This window comes from Staurois parvus, unplaced genomic scaffold (assembly GCF_062004578.1).
Source record: "Staurois parvus isolate SC_StPar_1 unplaced genomic scaffold, SC_StPar_1.0 ptg000027l, whole genome shotgun sequence".
Lineage (NCBI taxonomy): Eukaryota > Metazoa > Chordata > Amphibia > Anura > Ranidae > Staurois > Staurois parvus.
Window position 1 is genome coordinate 366,963 of NW_028317823.1, and position 26,456 is coordinate 393,418.

Genomic DNA, 26,456 nt, shown 5'->3' on the forward strand with positions numbered 1-26,456 from the left:
TGGAGTATTGAAACAGGAATGAAAATTCCATGATTGGCGGCAGAAGGCGTATTAGTTGTAGAAAATGACGCTTTGAAAAAAGGACAATCTTCCAGCCCTAACACCAACACACACAATGGACGCTTTTTCTTCTCTCCTGTACCCAACTGCACTTAGGAAATACATAATTAGAGCAGAGTAATATTCTAAGGCAAAGTTCTTACAGAAGTATAGATAAATCTACAGGGCAGCTGTGTCTTTCCTTTGTATTTCTTTTTTCTCTTTTCCTTTCCTTTTTCCTTATAATGGTTCTGGGTCAATTTTATAAAATTTTTAAAATACCTTTCTAAACTGATGTTTTACATCTTTGTTTGTACGAGTTATATAAAATCTTGAACCCTTTCAGAACCAGAGGTCACGGATGCCTAGATGCTCCGGCCAAATTTAGCAACGTCAGCAAGCATCAGTTAACTTGAAAATAACGCTTTGATTCATCTGCATATGCTTGTTTTTTTCATGAAATATACAACTTTTAATTTATTTTATTATTATTATTACCGGTACTTATAAAGCGCTGTCAATTTACACAGCGCCTTACATATATATTATACATTCACATCAGTCTCCCTCACCCTACACTCCTTGTCCACCTGCACAATCTATATTTTCCTTGTTTAACCCAGCTACTATAGAGAAGGTTAGTAAACCGTTTTCTAAAGCCCACCTAACCACCTGCCCCCTGTTCCCTCGCAAATACTACAGTCACCTTCTGGTTCTGTCCTTCATTCTTTAACTCATATCTTCAATCTCTCCCTTTCTACTGGCATCTTCCCCAACTCTCTAAAACATGTGCTAGTCACCCCCATACTTAAAAAAGCCTCAATGGACCCCACCAATCTTGGCAACCTAAGATCCATCTCCTTACTCCCTTTTGCTTTCAAACTCCTTGAACGTCTAGTCTACAACCGGCTGAGCTGCCACCTTATTAAAAATAACCTTCTCGATCCCCTTCAGTGTGGACTTTGCAACAACACTCCACAGAAACTGCTCTCCTAAAACTCACAAACGACTTACTAACCGCTAAAACCAATGGTCACTATTCCGTACTCTTGATCTTGGACCTCTCCGCTGCCTTTGACACAGTTGACCAACCCCTCCTCCTCAAAAAACTCTCTTTACTTGGTCTCCGTGACTATACTCTCCGTTGGTTTGAATCTTACCTATTTCACTGCACCTTCAGTGTCACTTACAACTCTACTTCCTCCTCTCCTACTCTTACTGTCGGGGTCCCCCAAGGTTCTGTCCTTGGACCTCTCATATTCTCGATCTACACTTCTTCCTTGGGTCAGCTGATAGCTTCCCATGGTTTCCAATACCATTTCTATGCTGATGACACACAAATCTATCTCTCTACTCCTCAGCTCACCCCATCAGTTTCCTCACGTATCACCAATTTACTAACAGACATATCAGACTGGATGTCACTCCACTTCCTAAAACTCAATCTAATCAAAACTGAGCTCATAATATTTCCTCCCCCCCCTACCTCTTCCCCTGATTTCTCAGTCAGGATCAATAGCACCACTATCAACCCATCCCTGCATGCCAGGGTGCTAGGCCAATCCCTGTCCAAATCATGCCACCTCAGTCTCCGCAACATCTCCAGCATACGCCCCTTTTTAACCAATGATACCACAATGCTCCTAATTCACTCCCTGGTTATCTCTTGACTCAATTACTGCAACTCCCTCCTCATTGGCTTACCTTTACATAGGCTATCCCCCCTCCAGTCCATCATGAATACTGCTGCTAGGCTCATCCACCTTACCAACCGTGTCTGCTACCCCTTTCTGCCAATCCCTCTACTGGCTTCCACTCGCTAAACAAATAAAATTCAAAATACTAACAACTTACAAAGCCATCCACAACTCTGCCCCCAGCTTTACCTGGTCTCAAAATATCAACCAAACGGTTCTCTTCAATCCTCCCAAGACCTTCTGCTCTCTAGTTCCCGTGTCACCACCTCCCATACTCTCCTCCAGGACTTCTCTTGAGCTTCTCCCATCCTATGGAACTCGCTACCCCAATATGTCCGGCTGTCTCCTAATCTATCCACCTTTAGACGATCCCTGAAAACCCTTCTCTTTAAAGAAGTCTATACTGCTTCTACCTAGTAAACTGCCTTTTATTTCCTCCATCAGCTCATCCCCCACAGCTATTACCTTTTGTATCACTCAACCCTTCCTCCTAGATTGTAAGCTCTAACGAACAGGGCCCTCTGTTTCCTCTTGTACCAAATTGTATTGTAACTTTAATGTCTGCCTTCATTTTGTAAAGCACTGTGCAAACTGTTGGCGCTATATAAATCCTGTATAATAATAATAACCTTCAAGGGGCGTGTAATCTAAGGTCCCTAACTCACATTCATACATACACGTACTAGGGCAAATTTAGACAGGATCCAATTAACCTACCAGCATGTCTTTGGAGTGTGGGAGGAAACCAGAGAACCTGGAGGAAATCCACACAGGCACAGGGAGAACATGCAAACTCCAGGCAGGTGGTGCTATGGTTGGGATTTGAACCAACGACCCTAGTACTGCCAGGTGGAAGTGCTAACCATTTAGCCTCTGTGCTGCCCTATTTAGTACACTATTAGGCTTGGTTCACATTTGTGTGGGTGGTGCCACTGCAGATCCGCACGAAAATGCGTGCAGCCGCACCACCCGCACAGAGGAATGCAGACCCGTGGGTGGCTGCCATTAGTTCTAATGACACGCTGCCCGCACTGGAAAACGCAACCATACTGGGAACCGAGGTTGCTGTGCTGTCTGCGTTTTCAGAAGAAGTGCAGAGACTTCTTTCCTGCGTGTCACGGGGCACAGAAGTCCATTCAAATGAATAGGCTCGTGTGCACATGCAAAACGCAGCCTGCACGGCCGCATATATGTGAACCAGGGCTAAGTGAAGAATAAATTAGACAGTGGGCAAAAGACGGTACCACATTCCAGTTCATTATACAAGTGTATATAACTGTAGGCACAGACTTTTGAGATACCCAAGGATCACAACAATTTTTATAAAAAAAAAGTACAGTTTTATTATTGACATACGGCTATAAAAACAGTACATACTGTACGTTGTTAGAAACAATTATTTCAGTACAATTCAAGCTCTCCTTTATCAAAGGACCCCCTAAAACAGCATCTAATACTATACATATAAACCAAGGTTATCAGGCTGCGATCTTTAAATCACATTAAAATTGTTGCAGGGCTCCTGCTTTCCTTAATGCATTTCACAAGGAAGGTTGGAAGAACAACAATCTGTGTAAATAAACAATAAAATAAAAAGTAGGGCTTAAATTGTACTAGAATAATCATTCTTTGTTTATAACAACGTATGTGCTGTTTTATTTGCATACTTAATAATAATCCTATAATAAAACTGTATTTATTTGTAAAAATTGCTGTGATCCTTGAGTACCTCAAAAGTCCATGCTTATAGTCAAAAAAATACTTTATGTTGTATGTTACAGTCACAGTAATAAACAGATGTAATTCAGTTTTCATATACTGTATATAGTGGCTTTGTACCCATTGGGGGGGATTTACTAAAACCGATGCACTCAGAATCTGGTGTAGCTGTGCATGATACCCAATCAGCTTCTAACTTCAGCTTGTTCAGTTACACTTTGACAATAAGTCCCCGGGCACACTGGGTGCGACTTGGCATGCGATTTGCATGCCATACAACTTGCAAGTCGCACCCTACTGTCTGCAATGACAGCGATCATATTGGTGCAGTTTTGACATGGTCGGAGCCGCACCGATTTCTAAAGTAGGGCATGCACTACTTTTGGTGCGACTTCCATAGACATCTGTGTCAGATGTCTTGCAAATCGCACCTCAGATCGGCATGTCATCTGACTTTGAAATCGTGCAACTTCACTGTAAGTCGCACAATTTCAAAGTTGGGATCGGTGTGACCTGGAAGCTGACCGGTTTCTATGCTGCACCAGATTTTGCACCATGCAGTTTTAGCAAATGACCCCTATTTTGTCTTCATTTATTATAATCACATATATAAAAATATTTCCTTTTTTTTATCCAGTAAATATGAAATATTGTATATAAATATGTTTTCCCACTTTCCACTAGCAGGTGGCAATTCAGGCTCTTAGATAACTGCCTAGTTTTATTTGCTGTGTTGAAGAAGCCTGCTGTTTAGAGAGCTCAAAAACTTAAGCTGACATTTACACAGACATGAACGAGTCAAATCAGTGACTCTTCTCCCTTCTCCCCTTCCTTTCCTGTATCTTCAAACAGGCCATTGGACGTTTCATTGAGAGACAGAGAGTCTAAAGGAAACTGCCACTGCTGTGCTTTCTTCTTTGACACCCCATAATGCTTTATGAATCCCCCGTAAAAGGGGATCCTTGTATTAAAGGCTTTTTTGTAATACAATACATGCACAATATGACATTTACAAACTTTTAAACTTGGAAAAAAAATTGGTACATCAAATCTACATTTATATTTAAAAATGCAAAGTGCTCTCTGATTGGACAAGGGGGGAGGTGATGTCACCACCCCGCCTCTTTACCTCTTTTAATCAGAAACTCAAAATGCACAATATAACATTTAAAAACTTTTAAACTTGAAACAAAGAAAAAAAATTGGTCCTTAAAATCTTCATTTTAATTCATGAATGCAAAATGCTCTCTGATTGGACAAGGGAGAAGCAATGTCACCACCCAGCCTTTCTACCTCATCTAATCAGAAAATTCTTTGCATTCTGTCAGAAACTGCAATGAAATCTCTGAATGGCGCCCATGCTGAGTGGCTGACCTCTTGTGTTCACAATTCACCAGGGCAGCTGCTTACCATGGGACCTGGAAGCTAGTGGAGATCAGTGGTGTAGCGGTGTCTACTTCAGTGATTTCCAGCTTCCAAGGGGATCAGACAGGTATGGTATATACCAGTGATGGTGAACCTTTTTGAGCCCGAGGGCCCAAACTGCAACACAAAACCAACTTATTTGTTTCAAAGTGCTAACACTGCAATTAAACCTGAATACTGAGGTTTTAGTTTAGAATAAAACAACTCATACAGTTGTCCAAACTAATTAACATGCTTTGTCTTAAAAAGAAAAAACACAATAAGGGAGCTTTTAATGATACAAACATTTTTGTTTAAAAAAAAAACGAATTTCTACATGTGCATGTATTTTTCCAAATGACTCTGTCCAGGCCTCTTGGAATGATCTTCCACTATCTGTTTTCAGTTTTGCTTTTTATGCTGTGCTCGTGCTCATTATTTGGTGTTCAACACTTGGAGTCTAGAAAAACACAAAAATAACAACATTTTATTAACCCCACCTATATAAGATATGTCTGTAAATGGTCGCAAAATATGGCTATATACAAGTCTGTACAAGAGCTGTTTCTGTGGTTGAACTGGATGGACTTTTGTCTTTTTTTCAGCCAGACTAACTATGTAACTATATGTAGCAACATACATTTTTGTAGACAGATAAAGGCATTGCCATAGTCCAACGTCCTGTGGAACAACAAGGCGCGCTGTGCCCAGGTAAGAAATCCTCATGGATACCGCTTTGCCACAGGTGACACTGCTCTGCTGGGTCTGGAAGCCGGCTGTGTGTGTGAAGGATCCAGAAGAGAGGGCTTGAACGCTCAGGAGCCAGGTGTCAGACGTGATGACGTCACTGGACAAGCTGCAACTTGGTCCCAAGCGTGCTTATTGGCCATGGCTGCCAGGGGTAGCGATTCACTCGAGTGCCCACAGAGAGGGCTCTGCGTGCCAGCTGTGGCACGTGTGCCATAGGTTCGCCATGGCTGGTATATACTGTACATATAGTAGTTTCAATGGTCCAAGGTGGACCATAGTAACTATGTATTAAATATCCATGTATTAAATATCTATATTTAATAGATATAAAAATATCTATGTATTAAATATCCAGCTGTGGCACGTGTGCCATAGGTTCGCCATGGCTGGTATATACTGTACATATAGTAGTTTCAATGGTCCAAGGTGGACCATAGTAACTATGTATTATATATCCATGCCTAAAATTCCTCTTTAAGTACACTTTAAATAAATTCATGTACAGACAGTCTCAAGCAGATTTGCATGTTTTTTTAATTTTTTTTAATCCACTAAATTAATTAAAAAAAAAAAAACTAGGAGCAGCATTTCTCGTTCAATGCCAACATCACCTTTAGAGCAAAAACAGTTTTTAGAACCCTGGTTAGGAATCACTAGAGTACAAAGCAAATTTCTCCGCCTGAAAGCCTAGATTGAGGGCAGATGGTCAGACCACACGTACAAGGCTGTGTCAAGCTTGCCGTAATCATCCGCACTCTTCAATAAATAACACTTCTTTTTTTGAGCCATTTTCAAATTGCAATTCAAGTGTTGTATTCCGCAGAGTGAAAAAATCCTTCAGACACACTATCATGTCTCTCGGATAAAGCAGATGTTTTATCTTTGTCAACTTTTTTTTTTTTTCTGGCACATTCTCTGTTTCATCAGATAAAATCTGGAAAAAAACATTACTGTGCCATCACTTTTCTTGTGTTTGAAATTGTTCCAGAGCAAAAGCTATCACATACAATTGGTATCATGATTTTTTTTTTCCCGTAGCACATTAAAAAAAAACCCAGCATTTTAGCTTGCATTTGTTTGGATGAAGGAAGTCAGCTCATTCACTAAACTTTGGGGATAATTCCCTTGCAATGTGCAGCTTCTCTCGTAAAGTGAGCAGTTTATTTGCTTTTAACAAGTCACCTTTCTGTCCTGTTCTTTTCTGTGAATAACAAAAAAAACTTCCCTTCTATGTAATAGAGATGAGGAGAGGGACAGACGTTTGTAGTCCAAATCAGGAGAGTAGTCTAGGGTGACAAACTGCTCCTCCATAGATACAGAAGAGTGGGTATTGTCACCATAGGGCATGAAATGTATTACTGGCGGGATCACCAGGTAAAATAGAAAAAAAAAGAAATATAATGTACATACCACATCTAGGGAATGATAAGCTGCAAAAATTACATTTTTGTTTTTCGGTTTAGATAAACTTTATTATACTGTTTGCTGCAATAAAGTTAGAAGTGTGAAGTTGAGGACTGTACACCTACCTCCAACTGTCTCATCCAGTCTGGTGCTTCTGTACAATAAAACAATCTCAATTCTAAGGACCCTATAAAGAGTCATTCAGTGTAGCTTAGGATGTGGTTGCCATTATCCCTATTTCCAGTGGTGTAGTTTGCTTTTGTGCTGCTGTAGGCAACACAAAAATTGGGTGATTAATGCCTCTCCACCAAAGGAGAGAGAGAAAAAGAAAGAGGGGGAAAAAAGTGAGAAAGAGAGAGAGGAAAAAGTGAGAAAGAGGGAAAAAAGAGAGAAAGAGGGAGAAAGAAAGAGAGAGAGGGAGAAAAGAGAGCGAGAAGGAGAGGGAAAAAGAAAGAGAGGGAGAGGGAGAAAGAAAGAGAGAGAGGGAGAAAGGGAGAGGGAGAAAGAAAGAGGGAGAGAGAGAGAGAGGGGGGAGAAAGAAAGAGAGAGAGGGAGAAAAGAGAGCGAGAAGGAGAGGGAAAAAGAAAGAGAGGGAGAGGGAGAAAGAAAGAAAGAGAGGGAGAAAGACAGAGAGAAAGAGGGAGAGAGAGAGAGAGAGAAAGAAAGAGAGATAGGGAGAAAAAAGAGCGAGAAGGAGAGGGAAAAAGAAAGAGAGGGTGAGGGAGAAAGAAAGAAAGAGAGGGAGAAAAGGAGAGGGAGAAAGAAAGAGAGAGAGAAAGAGGGAGGGAGAGAGAGGGGTGTTGCAGTTTAATAGTTGAACATTATTACTCATGACCAGGGACGGACTGACCATTTGAGCACTTGGGCACTGCCCGACGGCCCAGGGTCAGTAGGGGGCCCCATGAAATGCCCCTGGTACTTTTTATAGGCTTTTTTGGGTGTACTTTGAGTGTGGACAAGGACACAGGGGCCGCATGATCCCCTATTGCCCGGGGGGCCACATGAGTTGTCAGTCCGCCTCTGCTCATGACTGTATAATTTGTTAAACGTTGATTACTGATTTATTCCTATTTTACCAGTGTTCTATTTTTATGTGTTAACTGTATATCCAAAACCCATTATTGTTGTGGTCTTCTCTTTTGAACAAGATTAATATAGAGGTATTACTAAAGAATTGTGTCTCTTATTATTATTATTATTATTCTATTCTTTTGAACTATGTCTGCATCCAGAGTGTCAGAGGTGTTGGGAGGCTTGTTGCAAGGCCAGTGCAACCACTGGGGACAAGCGTTATCAAGCGACCCCTACATGGGTAGTGCTACATAAAGTTCAGATATATTTCTACAAGCTGCATACAGCCTTCCAAAGTAATCAATGGCTGTGCATGGCTGTGTGCTGGTACCTGTCTAAAAATGCACATGTGTATGGATGTACACCCTTGGTCTGCATTCAGGATTGTACTTCCCTATGGTCTCACATGTTTATGTAAGTAATAGTATATGTATAGTATATGTATTATTACTTTTTACCATAATAATGGCCCTTTTGTTGTCCATGTATTGTTGGCTGTGCATTGTATCGACTGCCCATTTGTTGGCTGTGCATTGCATTGTATGCCCATTTGTTGCCTGTGTATTGTAACAATTTCCTATTCATGCCCAGATATTGCATTGATTATTCACATGTAGCCCATGTATTGTCAGGGATGCCATTTTCTCACTTATGTATTGTGTCATTGCTGTTATATTAGAGGACCAAAGTAGCTGCAATGTGTTCCTTAGCAGGCCTGTCACTTTCAAATCATGCCGCTATTATCCCGACTATGTGTTCGGAACTTATATGTAAGCCTTCTACTTCCTATACCCTAATGACATCAATCTTACATGAAAATAAAGGCAATCCATTAGTAAGATTAATTACACAAAGTTTACATATGTGGAGTGTTAACTCAACATGATATCGCACGTTCTTGAATCATACAGTGGTTATGAGCGTCACAGAGAAAAATACAATCAGGCTTTGTAGTGAGGGAGTGAAAAGCCCGACTTGTGGATCATCTAATGAGATATACAATACCCAAACTGGGTCAATCTGAATGGCTAATAGTTGGACGCACTGTACCAGAGGTGGAAATGGCAGTTATTAGAATAAGCGTTTGATAGCGCCTTTGGAAAAGGTGTAAGTGGAATATTTCACGGTCAGACCTGGTGTTTTGTTCCATGTGGCCAGGTGACAAATCTACCCTTTACAGAAATGTGAAAGCGGCAAGGACATCTGATTGTGCCACCTCTCTCTCCATTGTGAAATTAAGGACAACAAAACGATTAAGAAGCATAATGACTTATTCTCCATTAGTGCTACTGGAAGGACGGCGTAGCGCTGTGCCTTTGTGCAGCATATGCATTTACATATCTTTTAATTATCACTTTTAGCAGATAAGGTGCAGTAATTGTTGCTATAATGTTATATTCTGGAAAGGCCCATAATGTGCTCATTTTGTCTAATGCTGCTTTTGTTATAGTTCAGCCAGAAGAAAGAACTTACATAAAGCCTTCCAGTGTTTGCTTGGAACAGGTGTATCTGTTAAAGGCGAAATCTTCAGATGTAGCGAGTCTCACTGAAATCAAAGTAGACTGCTCTTACTTGCAAGCTCCACATATATCCAAAGAAGATATATATATATAGAAATAAGTATTTGATCCCCTGCTGATTTTGAATGTTTGCCCACTTAGAAATGATCAATCTAAAAATCGAATGGTATGTGTATTGTAACACTGAGAGAGAGAATTGCAACAAAAAACTCTAAATAAATGCATGTCTAACAAACGATGCACTGATTTTCATGTTCATGAGGGAAATAAGTATTTGATCCCCTATCATTCAGGATTTCTGGCTACCAGGTTGCTTTCATACAGATAACAAGCTGAGATTAGAAGCAGTCTCTTAAAGGGAGTGCTGCTAATCTCATTTTGTTTCCTGTATAAAAGACACCTGTCCACAGGAGCAATCAATCAATTTCCAAACTCTCCACCATGGCAAAGCCCAAAGAGCTGTCCAAGGATGTCAGGGACAAGATTGTAGACTTACACAAGGCTGGACTGGGCTACCAAACTATCGCCAAGCAGCTTGGTGAGAAGGTGACAACAGTTGGTGCAGTCATTCGCAAATGGAAGAAACACAAAACAACTAGGTCTGGTGCACCATGCAAGATCTCACCTCGTGGAGTGTCAATGATCATGAGAACAGTGAGGAATCATCCCAGAACTACACGTGAGGATCTCCAGGCAGCTGGGACAACAAGTGGTAACATACTAAGCTGGCAAGATCCCTCTGCTCAAGAAAGCACATGTCCAGGCCCGTCTGAAGTTTGCCACTGAAAATCTGAATTATGCAGAGGAGGACTGGTTGAAAATGTTGTGGTCAGATGAGACCAAAATCGAGCTCTTTGGCATCAACTCGAAAAGCTTGCTAAAAGCTTTTACTTTTTTAAATCCCTTTCGCTGTCACTTTTTAAATAGCATTTTTTTTTCTTCCTTTCCTTGTCTTCCTTCACTCTGCTAATTAAGGGTAGGGGTTAATTGGTCTCAGGTGATACAGGTCCTATATAACTTGCTGTAGAGCTCACTCTGAGCTTGCTCATTTTTAAGCTTGCTTTTATTTTGCTTGGCGAACCTTTGACTAAGTGGAGTTAAAAAACCGGAGTTTACAACAGGAGTCTACTAACCTGTGACAACTGATATTACCTATTATTAATATTGTAACTGGGATATAAGTGCTAGCAGGGTTGAAGGTGTTGTGCAATGCACAGTGTGCCGCATGTATGCAGCAATGGAGCAACAGCTCCAGGATGGATACTGCTGCGACAGATGTGAGCGGCTTGTCCTTCTGGAAACACACGTTAGAGGTTTGGAGGAGCAAGTTGCAACACTGGGCAGAGCTATCAACCTTGAAAGGGGTCTTCTGCTCTCTGAGCAGGTAGCTAATGGGATTGATGTGGAGGGCGGAGGGGCTAATCAGGATTATCAGGTAGGAAGATGGGTTACTGTAATGAGAGGAGTGGTAGGGGCTCACAGAAAAGGAAGGCTGGCCCTGGGTTTGAGTACCCAAACAGATTTGCCAAGTTGGGTGAAGATGTGGAGGTGGCAAGCTCAGGGGTGGCAGCCCTGGATGTCAATGCTATCCCTAACAGCCTGGAGGGCAGACCATCTGGGAGGGGTGGTGAGGGTAGTGCAGGAAGGCCTAGACAGCTGGTGGTAGTAGGGGATTCTACGATCAGAAACGTAAATGGAAAGTTTTCTTCACAGTGAGAGCTGTGAAAATGTGGAATAGACTCCCTCAAGAGTTAGTCCCGGCAAGCTCAGTGGATTGCTTCAAAAAAGGCCTGGATTGTTTCTTAGATACACAGAATATAACTGGATATAACATTTATAGGTAAAGTTGATCCAGGGACTATCCGATTGCCTCTCGGGAGATCAGGAAGGAATATTTTTCCCAGCGGGTGCAAAATGGATCATGCTTTGCTGGTTTTTTTTTTGCCTTCCTCTGGATCAACTGTGGGTATGGGATTATAACTTTTTTTTTTCTATGGTTGAACTGGATGGACCTGTCTTTTTTCAGCCAGACTAACTATGTAACTCAACTCGCCGTGTTGAGGAGGAATGCTGCCTATGACCCCAAGAACACAACTGTCAAATATGGTGGTGGAAACATTCTGCTTTGGAGGTGATTTTCTGCTAAGGGGACACGACAACTGCACTCCATCAAAGGGACGATGGACGGGGCAATTTACCGTCAAATCTTGGGTGAGAAACTTCTTCCCTCAGCCAGGGCATTAAAAATGGGTCGTGGATGGGTGTTCCAGCATGACAATGACCCAAAACACATGGCCAAGGCAACAAAGGTGTGGCTTAAGAAGAAGCACAATAAGGTCCTGGAGTGGCCTAGCCAGTCTCCAGACCTTAACCCTATTGAAAATCTGTGGAGGGAGCTGAAAGTTCGAGTTGCCAAATGTCAGCCACCAAACCTTAATGACTTGGAGAGGATCTGCCAAGAGGAGTGGGCCAAAATCCCTCCTGAGATGTGTGCAAATCTGGTGGCCAACTATAGGAAACGTCTGACCTCTGTGATTGCCAACAAGGGATTTGCCACCAAGTACTAAGTCATGTTTTGTGAAGGGGATCAAATACTTATTTCCCTCATGAACATGCAAATCAGTGCATCATTTGTTAGACATGCATTTCTTTTTAATCTTCCAATGGGGACACTAGTTCTGGGGACCCCAAGGAATTCCTTTAATTTGTAGGAATTTCCTCTCACTTCTTGTTTGGCTATGGAACAATGGGGAAATCTCTGTAAGCGCCAGTTCACATATATGTGGATTGGATGCAGTTTGCACCGCCTCCAACCCGCATGACATGTGAAATAACATTGCTTCCTATGGTGCCAGTCCACATATGTCCGTGTACTGGCGGTGTGGATTGAAAAAGTGTGCTGTCCGATTTCTGAACAGGGCCGGATCTGGGGGGGGGGGGGGGGGGTTCTGTGGTGGGCCTGCCCCCCCCCTCCACAGATTTCAGTCATTCCTCCCCCAGGCTGCTATTGATACTTTTCTTGGTGCTCTGAGTTGCTCCTCCATCACTCTGCATCCCGCTCAAGGTAGGGGAGGATTGTGAAATAAACTCCTTATTCTACTATTCCTGCAATATACAGACCTGGGAACAGATGAATCAAAGCAGATGACCCCCGCTCCCCCCTCCCTCCGCATGGTTTATTGCAGGGAAACATACTGTGGGCTACTGTGCTCTGGTAACCCTGCCAGTGATTGTGACCTCTGTGCATTGTGCATACAAAAGGATTCATAGGGGATGCTACAGAAACATCAAACTATCTACACCTTTTTGGTATAAAAAAAATACTAGTATTAGGGCCTGCTCACATGTGGAGTGCCCTTTGAAGGGTGATCCATGTTGGATCACTTTTCAGTGGGGTAGTTGACAGACAGTGAGGAGGCAATATGTCACCTGCTCATTGCCTGATTTAACCCTATGAATGGCATGGGCAGCACAGTGGCTAAATGGTTGGCACTTCCGCCTGGCAGTACTAAGGCCGTTGGTTCAAATCCCAACCATGGCACCTCATGCCTGGAGTTTGCATGTTCTCCCTACATGGGTTTCCTCCGGGTACTCCAATTTCCTCCCACACTCCAAAGACGTGCTGGGAGGTTAATTGGCTCCTGTCTAAATTGTCCCGTGTATGTTAGGGACCTTAGATTGTACACCCGTTGAGGGTTAGGGCTGATGTGAATGTACAATATATATGTAAAGCGCTGCGTAAATTGATGGCGTTATATAAGTCCCTGAAATAATAATAATAATGGCACACTGAAATTGTGTGAATTGCTTCTGGTTGCGGCACGACCCCATATATCCGCATTAGTTACATTTGGTGGCAGCAGCATGCTATATAATTCAGCACAGCATGTGTACAGCCATGAGCAACTGCATGTCAGTGTTCAGGTGGGTAGTCAGGGGGCAGTAAAACAACGACTCAACCATCCGGTTTTACCACTCTCTGGCCGCTTGTGTGAATGAGGCCTTATTTTATTTTGTTTGAATTACTTTCATAACTGACTTTTTGTAAACATAGCTCCCAACTGTCCCTTATTTGGACCCCCATCCTCATTTCCTCCTCAGTTGTCTGATGTATAGACCTCGATAAAACAAAAAAAGCGTTCTATTACACCAAAGGCTGAAACACACCTCTGCAGTCAGATGCATTGAGGTTAACTTGTCTGTTACTGCGGTGCACTTTAACCGCCTCCCACCCACCATATAAGGAAATGACGGGCGCAAGGCGGTTCTCTCGTTCTGGGAGGACGTCATATGATATCTTCCCACTCTAACCGGGCCTGTGCCCCCCCGGGGGCATGCAGTGCGGCGATCAGTGGCGCGCTGTGTCCCTGGGACACTGATCAACGGAAAGAGCCGATGACGTTAGCTTTGCCATGTGATCAGCTGTGTCCAATCACAGCTGATCGCATGTGTAGCGGGGCCATTGCTGTTTCCCTTTTAAAGAACTGTTTCCCTTTTAAGACTGCATGTTGTCAGAAAGGGTTTGATTGGCTCAGCTCTCAGCAGTACTGGAGTGTTTGTGGGAGTTGCAGTTTCATCACAGAGGCAGACAATGTAACTTTATACTGCAGAGGACTACAGGGACCAGGATGCTTTGCAAGGAGGGGGGTTGGGGAGCCACGTGTGTCTTTGCAGGGGACATGTGGGAGCTAATCTGCAGCCCCTACTATTGAAGTACACTGACACTGTTTCCAGATCAGCAGAGGTTGCTAAGGACAACGGTTATCTACAGCAGCTGAAGTCAGCGGTAGTTGTGATCATTGGTACCAGTCACCAGCGACGGCAGTTACCGACAGCAACGACATCTCCCACCGCAAAGAGAGAGGTCAGAGTGTTGGAAATCACAGAGGAGGAGTGTGACCGTCCCAGGTGAGGCACCTCAGAGATTGTGCAGCACTGACAATTGACAACAGGAAACACTAGTCAGACAGACAGAGCCTCATTCATCATCCCTTCAAGGAGTTAACCCCTAGAGACTGTTCTTGGATATGATGAGCAACTGCTAACCTGTGACATGTCAGTCCTTAAGAGCGCTCCACCGATTCACCAACAACACACAGACTCACACAGTGTTACAATCCCACAGCATACAAGTGAATTTGGGACTGAGCCTAAAGAGATATCAGTTTAGCTGAGAACATATTACTGCTATAGTTGCAGGGGGTTAATTCTGATCTATGACTATATCGGTATATACGTATATACATGAATATTGTGTTTTTTTGTTATTATTGTGCCAATTCTAGAAGGTTTGTGTATTCAGTGCATTTTACTGCTATTTTCCAAGTTAATTTGCAGTCTATTTGATCAGTGTAGCCCCATCAGTGCCATCTGTCAGTGCCCATCAATGCCACCTGCCAGTGGCCATCAATGCCACATATCAGTGCCCATCTGAGCTGCTTTTCAGTGCCACCTATCAGTGCCTGTAAGTGCTGCCAATCAGTGCCACCTATCAGTGCCAGTCAGTGCTGCCTATCAATGCCAATCACTGCGCATCAGTGCTAGCTATCAGTGCCGCTTAACAGTGCCAGTCAGTGCCGCTGATCAGTACCACCTATCAGTGCCATATATGAGTGCTGCCTTTCAGTACCCATCAGTGATGCCTGTCAATGCCCATCAGTGCCACCTACCAGTGCCTCCTCATCATTGCCGCCTATCAGTGCCCATCACTGCAGCCTCATTAGCGCACATCAGTGAAGGAGAAAAATCACTTGTTTATAAAATTTTATAACAGAAATTAAGAAAAACTTTTTCTTTTCAAAATTTTCAAAGTGCGAAAGCACTGAAAGCTGAAAATTGGCCTGAGCAGGAAAGGGGTAGAAGTGCCCGGTAGGCAAGTGGTTAACAAACATTATGTGCAGAGTGTGTTGTGGTACCATTCATGTTGGATGACGCCACAACAAGCTAAGGCAATCCACTGCAACCCACAGGAGCATATCGCCATGTGTTGTGGTACACTGTGTTGGAAAAAATATGGCATGCCCATACCTGTACATTGGCATCCTATTCAAAATGATTGGGCTGCCACACCCGCTTGCCCACCAGCCTAGAGTAGAAATACAGGGCGGCAGGGCTGCACAAAATCATGTATATATAAACACGTGATTTTGTATTTTCTTGTAGGAGGAACGCGCTGTAGCTGGCCAGCTAAGACCAGTCCTAGGTTGCTAATATGGTTCACATATATGTGTATACCAAACCTGCCAATAACCTCAGTACAGTATATATGTGCATATGTTAAAGCCAAAAGCAAAATCATTGCTGTAATTTATGTCTTTGATTGTTATATGACATTTATATATTCATTGTGTTAGCAGAAGCAGAAAAGGAAAATGTGCCTTTAAGAGTTAGTTAAAGATGAGCCAATCACAGACAGCCTCACACTGTACAGAGCCTTAACCAATCCCAGCCAGTTTCACATCTATGCCTGTGTAAAACTTCCTGCTAGGATTTTCTAGAGACACATGCTCACCAGACAGAAGAGGAAACAAACAGTTCCAATCAGAAAAGCTTTATGGAAGCAGAGAAGGCCAAATAGGTATTTAATGCAGTTGTGTGTTCCTCTAATGTTTGGCAGTGCAGGTGGATCTGTGTGTTGAAACTGTTGTGTGTGTTTTACTTGTAGTTCCACCGAATTTACGAACTTACGAATCAAGTCACTGTAGAGTAATCTAATGAATTTAACAAATTAATCTAACAACATAAGCTAACGAATCCTATTGAATTTATCGAGATAAGGTATCGAATCATCCCAATGTAATACGAATTAAACCATTGTAATATGAAAGAAATAAGCCATTGTAAGCAGTTATATGAAGAAGATTGAAGTTATTAAAGAAGTTAACTAAAGTATTCGGTGTGCTCTTTAAACCTACTGCATCCATAGAGCGGCATTGGAGTAATTACAGAGTAAAGTCAGTCTAATCAAACAAAGAAACAGCAACTGCATAATTTTTCTAATGCCACAGCGCACTAGGCACCAAAGGGTGCTGCGCCTGCCACACGCGCGCCCTACCCACGCCGCCATTGGCAACTTCAGCTGTTGATCACCGGGTCCCGGACAGAGATTCCCCGCCGGCACCTGGCAACCACCGAGTATCATTGACGGGGGAAGAGGTCTGTATGTAAACAATACAGATCTCTCACCTATCAGCTCCACCGCTCTGCTTTGTATGGCTCTGCACAGTATGGCTTTGCATAGCCATACAACCGGGGAAAGGAGAGGGGCCGGGGCCTGGATTGTAGAGACAAAGACAGGGGGATGGGGTTGGGCTGGATGTTGGGAAAACAGAAAAAGGGGGGAAAGACTGGAATTTGGGCAGATAGAAAAATAGGGGGCTGGACACTGGAGAGACAGAAAAACATGGAGAAGGGGGCTGGAATTTGGGGGGATAGGAAATTGGGGATCTGTACTTTAGAGAGATAGAAAAATGGTAGTGGTGTGGGGGGGCAGAGTGGGTAGGGGCGCTAGAGAGACAGAAAAAGCCTGTGCATACATGCTAGTGGGCTTTGCTTGGCTAATGTTACCTAGTTGCATTGTAAGATTACCCATGGAAGTTTGTTAGGTTTAATATTTATATAATCTAGTTATAGATATAAACTCGGGGGGGATATCCTCCTGCGCTTGATATGGGTAAGTCCCTATCTACTAGCTGCAATCACTCAACCCCAACCAATAAGTCATAAATACCATGCATTAAATAGTGAAGCGCTCCCAAATTATCTAAACAAATTCCCTCTGTGCATACCATAAATACCCACTGAACTTAAAAATAATTGATACTATAAGGTGATAAAAACCATATAAACTAAATCAATTAGTGAAAAAATAAAATGCATAAACACCTCTCATATATACCAATTATTATTGCCTCTTAATAGATCTGTGATGGAAAATAACGAATATAAAATCCATGATGAATACTCAAATATCAGTGATAGAATCAATTATCATAATAATACTAATTCATAATAAAAAATGTGACAAATCGTGATAATTGTGACAAACCTATAGATCAAAAATAGTGATTCTGCAATAAATTATGTAATACATATATCTTGTGATAAACCCTATTACAGAATAAAATAAAAATAAATTGCTACTTAATTCAGTGATAAAAATGAATGAACTCAGTGTTCAAAATAAACTCAAATAGTCCATGCAAAATGTGAAAACACTCTGTGATCTTCACTTCTAGTGCTCAAAAAGGAATCCTCCAATGGCAGCAATGCCTGCTCACCTCCCCTCCTCGACCCACACAGGGCCACAAGGCAAAAAACTCTCCTCAAAGGCAATCCTTTCCTCCAGGCAAATCAGCAAGGGACCTCAGGACTTCCACTCCACCTCCTCTCAACACGTCATATAGGACACAAACAAAAGCTTCCCATAGTGTAATACCGTTTATTAGGAGTAATTTGGCATAACTAATTTTTCCCACTCACATGTAATCCTTGAATACAGCGCTTTTCCACCTCACATCATGGGTGTATTCTAATACAGGGAGGGAAACAAATATGGCCGCTGCGTCCGGACAAACGTCCCCACGTGACCGGAAGTGACGAAATCTAGTTCTACTTTAATTACATTGGCTGAATATTTGGGGTAGTTGTAGTGGAATACAATTGTAGCACCCTTTAGTGTGCTACTAGAATAGTATAGGTAAATTTATTGTGTATGACTCATGGTAATGGTGTGAGTCTGTAATTAGGTTGGGTTACTGCAGGTCAGCCTGGATGGCTTAACAGGTTGGGACTCTATCGCCTCCACCTGGCTCTGGAGGACCATAGAACTTTCTAGAAGCCAGTGGGCAGAAAGGGTAGGGACCTAATCTGCATGTTTATGGGAGTCTATCAAATTCCAGGTTTGAAGGCCCTGGTAGAGTAACCCATAAATATGGGATAGTCAGGCTGGCAGGGGAGTCAGGTCGAAGATGGAGTGCTGAGGAGACTGTAGGTGGCCTGGGAAGGGTCCCCTAAGTCTGGCGGGCTGGCCTCCAGGCTGGGCTTGGGTTGGCTCAAAAGGATCCATTCAGCATCACGGCATGAACAGAATCAAGGCCTGGGATCAGTGGGATAGAATGAGTACATCAGCACACCCAGGGTTCTACAAGAAGAGAGACTGCCGCATGTAACAAGCTTTCAAAGGACAGCACTATGCTTAATAATTTATCCTTGTCCTTTGGAGATCTTCAGAGCCGACAGGAGGGCTGGTAGTGTCTGCATACTGTAGAGCTGGGAGCAGTGAGATGATATCTCTTTAGTTTGCAACAAGCTAAACTAACTTCCAGGGGTGCTGAGAGTCCCTAGCCCATAAGGGGCAGTTGCTGCAGATCCATAATGACTGGTTGTTTTCAAGGAAAAGAACAGTCCAGGACCTGTTTCTGTAAATAGGAAGGAAGTTGTCCCTGGGCATGGATTCCGTTACGTTGGGCATCCCATAATCCCTATTACCCTATCCAAGTTACATCCCCTTTAATTAAAAAACCAGGTTCATGGACTGTTCCCTGACTGTGGATGCAAGTGTGGAAAATGCGCGTTGCCTGGCTGTACGAAGCTTAGAGTGATCCAGAAACACAGCAGCCCTCAAGAGGGTAGAGCTACACAATGTTCATGTATTTTGTGCAACAACTACATTAAACAGTAGATGGCAGTGTTTATAGGTTTGTAGCTGCATCTATAACTATACTCTATGTCACAGGTGACAAACACAAGGTGTGATTCGGCCCGCCACGCCTTGGAAAATGGCCCGCGCAGCAGCCGCTGGCTGCCACCACTGGATCTCACCTGCTCTTCCCGTTGTCATTTGTAAATACAGGAGCCTTCTGTGTTTACAGTGACAGCTTTGCTCTCAGCGGCTCCTGGATCCCTGCAGGCACTCACAGTGGGGCATGGTGGTGACAGGTCTGAAGACTCTCCATCCAACAAGATGACTGGATAGACTGGATAGTGACAGTTCTGATGCAGAGAAGCTTATGCGATCCCGGTGTGATGATTGGCATCACTGCTGTGCAGCTCTGAATCTTGCAGTATGTATTGGCTATAAGACTACAAGTCCCAGGATCCACTGCTGTCAGAAGAACTATATCCATTCTACTAACAGGAAGTGATGTAGCAGTCTCAGTACTGGGCACTAGGGCGAAAAAGGATTAACCATAGTCTCATAATCTCATCTGTAAATGTCGCTGGATGGCATATTGATATAGCACCTGGATACACTACCATAGCTAGAATGGAGAAAAAGCAGCAAATGACACTGAGCACGCCAGGGGTTAAAACTGCTAGAACTCATCTAGAATGATATATGCAGTATACATTGGTCCCAAATGCAAACCTGGTCCCTTAGCAGTATACATTAACAGATATCTGGTCTGAGTTCAGGTATCTGTCAAAAAAGGTACTCATTCCCTTTAAAAATAAACAACACAAAAAAATGATAGTGTTAGGGGCAGTGATGGGGAGGCAAAATAGTGGCCAATTTCACTTTTAGGTGAAGGTTCGTTTTAATGAGAGTTTGGTAGAAATTCACATACTGGATGGGTGCAAGAAAGTTCTCTGGTGTATTCCAAAGCTTACAAAGGATTTTGTATGTTAAGAGATAAGGTTAGATCAGGTGTGAACTGGGTGAGACAAAGTACAACTGTATGCCAAACAAGAAAGGCCACTCCTGGCTATATGCCTGGATAGTAAATGTTTTATTTGTTCCTGAAGCAATGCAAACTTTAAGGGAACTCTACATGTATAACAAATATAAAATGGAATGTCTAAAGCAGGGGTGTGCAAGCTTTTGACTTTCCTGGTCCAAATTTAAAGAATAGGAATTGTCTTGGGTCACACATAAAATACACTAACAATAAGGATAGCTGATGAGCAGAAAAAGTCAGGCAGATCACAAGTTAACGATCACTGATATAGATAATGTACCTACAGTATATGAGTAATACACTTCTTTTTTTGTAATATTTTTTATTATAAGAAGTAAAGAAGGCCAGACAAAACTAGTGCAATATTTGACAGTGTTTTTGATCAACCAATGCATTAATATCTGATTGAATGGATGTAGTAGCAATTTCCAATAAATTTTCAGGGTGCTCATCAGATATCTTGGTCCTAATTTTGCCCTTCGTGGGCTTCATCCTTGAAAATATTTGCCTACAAATATAGGTGCTGCTGGAAATTGATGGCATGAATAGTGTGTGATTGTGAAGAGTGGGAATTTTTTCATTGGGAAGATAAAAAAATTTTCAGCCTAAGTGTAAACGCATTTTTTCCAAAAATACCCCCCCCCCCCAGAAAACAAAAAAATCAACATTTTTAACCTCCCTGGCGGTATTCCCGAGTGTAGCTCAGGGTAAACTTTCAGTGCCAAAAGAGGTAACCCTGAGCTACACTCGGGAATACCCTGCAGCATTGCTCCAGGATCCCTCCAGCACTTAGCTTGTCCTGCGCTCCCGCGATTTCCCCCCTGCAGCGTCCCTGGCCATCTCCTCCAGCCGATGCCTGCATCCGTCTTCCGGGTTCCGTTCCCTGTGAGTGTCGGGACGTACGGGACGCACGGGTAACGGAACCAGCGGGAAATTTAAAAATGTTAAAAAGTGACATTCACTAAAATCACATAGTATAACATTACTGTATCAAACCATTTCACGTACATTTTGTCCTGAGTGCTTTGTCCTGTGCCCTGCCTGCATTTTTACTGTTCTTTCTGAGAAATGTCCATGGTGTCCAAAAAGTGTCCCTTTAGGTCAAATGCGATTTTAGACCAGCTAGAAATCAGCGATAGTAAATTAGAACTACTTGCAGAATTGAGTGATAATGATTCATGGGGGAAATTCGTCATCAGACACTGAAAACGATTTTGCGACTTTGCTCAGCGATGTGCGAACTTGGAGCTATATTTCAAATTTCAGTGTTTTTGGTTTGATTATATTATTGAATTCAATTTATTACTATTACATTAATACTTTTTATGATTATTTATTAAATTATAATTTATGATTTCGTGTTTCAAATTTCATCATACCCAGGATGTTTACTAGACTCTTGTTTGGACAGATTTCAGTGAGTTATTCCTAAAAATTACAGGCCTACAATAAAAAAACGACATATTTCCATGCAAAAAAATGTACCGCTTTGAGCACAGAAATACTGACATATACCGCTAGGGAGGTTAAGTAAGATTACAATTTTGTGTTGAGCTGCATTCATAGCCATCTTGGGCCCATGGGTCGTAGCTTGGACACCCCTGCTCTAAAGCATAACTCTGAGCTAGACCCAGTTGCTCACTGTAAAAAAAAAATCTTTCCTTAGAGTTTAAATCACATAGTTTTGTAATTGTCCCAATGACTTGTTTAAGTTTTGCTGAAAACTTTCCAACAAATGCATTTTCTCTGGACCAATCCCAATGTGTATGTATGCTTCTGTTTCGATAAGCAAAATGTAATTTATCAGCATTCTGGCAGACAGCAGAACAATATCCTTCCTGTAGTCATTCTGTTTTAATTTTTTTTTCCTTTTTTTGTTACTAATTAACACATGTTTTCTGTGCTACCATTTTGAATCCACGTCATGTTTAATCTGGAGATATTTAGGATGAGGTTAATGAGTGCAAGTTTTTGTCACCAACCTGCACCATATGGCCGGAGTGTCCTCATTGACATCACGCATGTCATAGCCGGTGTGTTAACTAGGATTAGAGAATGGAGATAATTAAATCTTCTGTCTTGCATACATCTGGGCTTTGTATTACTAACAACTCACAATGAGAAAAGTCTCCAATAACATGTGTTATCTTTGTGATAGTGTGCTCTCCCCGCTTTTAATTACCTTGCGCTATAACCCCTCATTTTTTTTTCATTTTTGCAATTTTAATAGGTGACATTAATTTCCATATGCAAACTAATTAATATTGTGTTAATGTCTTCTGATTGCTATATTGATGTTTCAGTGGTTTGTATTGTTTGTTTTTGGTTTGATATTGTTCTTGGAAACACAGGGAGATTATTAAAAGATAAGTATTGTACTGATGGGAAAGTCAAAAACATGTTTTAGTTATTCTACCTTAATGCAAATTTAGTAGAAGAAAACTCTCAACTGGGATTTGCTGACAGACTACATTGTGTTCCAAATTATTATGCAAATGATATTTTTCTCATTTACCTAAATAATTGATGTAAATAACAGTCAGCATAATTCTCATGTTATCAACTATTAAGAGTACAATTCACATTTTATTGAACAAACCTCCTAATGATAAGAGGATTTTTTTTAAACATAAAACACTTCCAATGACTGTTCCAAATTATTCCGCACAGTAAATTTCAAAACACTTTATAGGTTGTAAAGAACTGAAAATTGTCATTTGTTGTGTTTGCAGCATATTTACCGAAATCAAACGCTATTTCAATCAAACTTTTAACAACATTTTAACTTTTTAAACATTTGAACAGGTCACGTTACATTGTAACATAGAACCCCTTATTTGATAGCAGCTTCACAAGTCTTACATCCATTGAACTTGTGAGTTTTTGGACAGTTTCTGCTTGAATTTGTTTGCAAGATGTCAGAATAGCCTCCCAGAGCTGCTGTTTGGATGTAAACTGCCTCCCACCCTCATAGATCTTTTGCTTGAGGATGCTCCAAAGGTTCTCAATAGAATTGAGGTCAGGGGAGGATGGAGGCCACAACATGACTTTCTCTCCTTTTATCTCCATAGCAGCCATTGATGCAGAGGTATTCTTTGCAGCATGAGATGGTGCATTGTCATGCATGAAGATGATTTTATTACGGAAAGCATAGTTCTTCCTTCTGTACCAGGGAAGAAAGTGGTCAGTCATTGTCAAGGTCCTACCTTTTCCCTGAGGTTATGTTACTCCATGTGCTGGCGTCCATCTTGGATTCTGCTGTGCATGGTCGGAATCCTTTTATGCCTTCAGGTCTCTGTGGTCCATCCCCCAGAGGGGTGTGGCTGATGATATATAAGCCAGTGCGTTACATTGTTAGGCCTGCCTGTCCGTTCCTCGGCCCCTGCCCTGACAGTCATAAACTCCACATACTTTACAGCAGTCATCTTCACACCTTCGGGGGCTCTAAAGGGGCCGACATGACTCCACCACCGCCTTGCTGACGTCGCAGCCTTGTTGGAACAGGGTGGCTGTCCACCAACCATCCACTATTCTATCCATCTGGACCATCCAGGGTTGCACGGCACTCATCAGTGAACAGGACCGTTTGAAAATTAGTCTTCATGTATTTTTCTGCCCAATGCAGCCGTTTCTGCTTGTGAGCATTGGTTAGTGGTGGTCGATTAGAAGGTTTATGCACAGTTGCAAGACTCTGGAGGACTCTACACCTTGATTTCCGTGGGACTCCAAAGGCACCAGCAGCTTCAAATATCTGTTTGCTGCTATGTAATGGTATTTTAGCAGCTGCTCTCTTGATCCGATGCATGGATCTGGTAGAAATCTTCCTCAATGTGCCTTTATCTGCACCAACCCGTCTGTGCTCTGAATCAGCCACAAATCTCTTAATAGTGCGATGATCACGCTTAAGTTTTCGTGAAATATCGAATGTTTTCATACCTCGTCCAAGGCATTGAACTATTTCACTCTTTTCGGCAGCAGAGAGATCCTTTTTCTTCCCCTGGTGCTCTGCTTAATAATGTGGAACACCGTCCTTTAGTAGTTTTTCCTTAAATTGGACTCACCGGCCAATCTAATTATCACAGGTGTCCGAGATTGTTTTCAGTGATCAAAAGAGCCCTGACACACAATGCCATCCATGAGTTAAACTGAAAAACAAATTATTTCATCATTGTGACACTTAAATAGAATTTGCATAATAATTTGGAACGCGGTGTAGAAAAGAGAACAAGGTTTTTTTTTTTAACAATAAATTCTGTTTATTTCAGCTTTCTATCTACCTTTGCAGGGTAGTCATTGCACATAGATAAGAGCACTGTAATTGCTGAAATTTTTTAAAATGAATGCCAAAAGGTAGATTCTGTAAAATGCCAATGCTGAGGCACCTGACTGTCATCTACAAAAATGTTTCAATGAAACTGGCTGCCTAAATGTGTAGGACAATTACCCCCGGTTCACATCTATGTGGTCATGCAGGCCATGTTTTGCATGGGCACAAGAGCCCATTCATTTGAATGGACTCCCGTGCCCATGACATGCAGGGAAAGAAGTCCCTGCACTTCTTTGGAAAATGCAGCCTGCACGGGAACCTCGGTTCCCAGTACGGTTGCGTTTTCCAGTGCGGGCGGCTGTGCCATTAGAAGTAATGGCACCCGCCTGCGGGTCCGCATTTCTCTGTGCGGATTTTCATGCAGATCCGCAGTGACACCACCCGCACAGATGTGAACCTAAACCTTTTTTTTTAGTTTTGGATGGAGTGGAGAGGGAATAGAACACCTGTCAGTTTTTATTGTCGTCTATTTCTCTGTTAAGAGGTTTACCCTCTCTATTTGTCCTGTTTACCATTATCGCATGTAGTGCACCCCCTTGGGAGTCCCTGTTTTTTTTTTCTGAAGCTTGTTTCCTTCTGCAGATAGGCCACTGCTTGTACCGCTCTGACACATCCCCTCAATCGAATGAACAACACCAGATTACATGAACACCACCTGTATTAAACACAAATTGATCAAGTAACACGAGGTAATACAAACTGTGACCAAGATGAGATGTCACACTAATTCTTTCACAAAGGACATTTATACCAAGATTGCATATAGGTAGAAACACCAGGAGTAACTGGGACCAGGTTTTACCAAGCAGCCTAAACTGTAACAGTCACCTAGAGCAGTGGTGGGCAACCTTTTTTTTCAACTGAGCCAAATCTCGCCAAAACCACGATTGAAATTTATTTTGAGAGCCACATTTTTAAAACTGAAAATACATCTCCCATATAGTAATTCATCCCCCATAGTAATTCATCCCCCATATAGTAATTCATCCCCCATAGAGTAATTCATCCCCCATAGAGTTATTCATCCCCCATATAGTAATTCATCCCCCATAGTAATTCATCCCCCATAGTAATTCATCCCCCATAGTAATTCATCCCCCCATAGTAATTCATCCCCCCATAGTAATTCATCCCCCCATAGTAATTCATCCCCCATATAGTAATTCATCCCCCCATAGTAATTCATCCCCCATAGCAATTCATCCCCCATATAGTAATTCATCCCCCATAGTAATTCATCCCCCATATAGTAATTCATCCCCCATATAGTAATTCATCCCCCATAGTAATTCATCCCCCATAGTAATTCATCCCCCCATAGTAATTCATCCCCCCATAGTAATTCATCCCCCCATAGTAATTCATCCCCCATATAGTAATTCATCCCCCCATAGTAATTAATCCCCCCCATAGTAATTCATCCCCCATAGTAATTCATCCCCCATATAGTAATTCATCCCCCATATAGTAATTCATCCCCCATATAGTAATTCATCCCCCATAGTAATTCATCCCCCATATAGTAATTCATCCCCCATATAGTAATTCATCTCCCATATAGTAATTCATCCCCCATATAGTAAGTCCCCCATATAGTAAGTCCCCCATATAGTAAGTCCCCCATATAGTAAGTCCCCCCCATATAGTAAGTCCCCCCCCATATAGTAATTCATCCCCCATATAGTAAGTCCCCCCCCATATAGTAAGTCCCCCCCATATAGTAAGTCCCCCATATAGTAATTCATCCCCCATATAGTAAGTCCCCCCTGTATCAATTCACTTACCTTTGCTCCGCGCGTTCCTCTCATCGTGCTTCCCGCGCCATTCTGGTCTTCAGGGCGGACTG